This window comes from Chiloscyllium plagiosum, unplaced genomic scaffold (genome assembly GCF_004010195.1).
Source record: "Chiloscyllium plagiosum isolate BGI_BamShark_2017 unplaced genomic scaffold, ASM401019v2 scaf_56597, whole genome shotgun sequence".
Lineage (NCBI taxonomy): Eukaryota > Metazoa > Chordata > Chondrichthyes > Orectolobiformes > Hemiscylliidae > Chiloscyllium > Chiloscyllium plagiosum.
In genome coordinates this window covers 513-1,395 of record NW_025161097.1, presented here as the reverse complement: position 1 = coordinate 1,395, position 883 = coordinate 513, and the positions used below count along the sequence as shown (strand labels likewise).

General features: G+C 44.6%; 1 non-coding gene across 1 annotated transcript; it reads right to left on the bottom strand.

The window, feature by feature from the left end:
• Positions 1-581: 581 nt before the first annotated feature.
• On the bottom strand, positions 582-654 carry trnar-ccu. The gene has a single exon. It is a non-coding gene; the product is annotated as a tRNA-Arg (tRNA).
• Between the last annotated feature and the right edge of the window lie 229 nt (positions 655-883).

Below are 883 nucleotides of genomic sequence, written 5' to 3'. Positions count from 1 at the left end.
CTGACACCAACACAACCAAAACAGAAGTTGCTTTCTCCATAGATAGGTAGGCTTATCTGTTGAAGCCACAGTGACCACATGGGTAAGGCACTAACTTCCTAAATTGGAGATTGTGGGCTCAAGTCTTATTTGGGGTTTTGATTTTGTTGAAACCTTCACTGTGCAGCTGATCTTAATCCTGTGTGGTCACGTGACCATGGCAACAAAATCAGACATTCTCAATTGATCCTCAGCTGGAGATATTTGACCTGATAGAAAATTGGCCAAACTAAATTAAACAGCAGCTATCAGCTCCAGAGAACAGTGCAGCTCAGATCAAAGACCTACAAAGTTTCAAGAAGAACCAGTTCCAACCAGACTGAGGGTTGTATATTGGAGAAGTGTCAGGATTTCAGCCATTGTGACTGCGCTGTCTCTTTCTGGGAATTTACCCCCATATCCTGCATACCCTGAAAATTCTGTATTTTTCTGACACAATTTCCCACCAACCCAATACAGACCTGGGGACTTTTCTCAGGGAGATGAGAAATCGACTTGACTCAGACAAAGATCAGTCTTGCAGACAGGGTTTAAAAGTCTGACACCCCAGATGGGACTTGAACCCACAATCCCTGGCTTAGGAGGCCAGTGCCTTATCCATTAGGCCACTGAGGCTGAACATTAGGGAGGAAAATGGCAGCCTTTACATACTGCTCCAAGACCTCTCGGTGTGTTTTTCTGAGTTTTAAATCCTTCCTGATTGTTTTTTACCCCTGCCATCTCATGGTAAATTGTTTGCTGCTTGATAAATTGATCTCGCCTCCCATTTCTCCCCAAACGGACATTTGTGAAATCACAGCCGGTGAGACAGCATCCGAGGAGCAGGAGAGTCGATGTTTTGAGC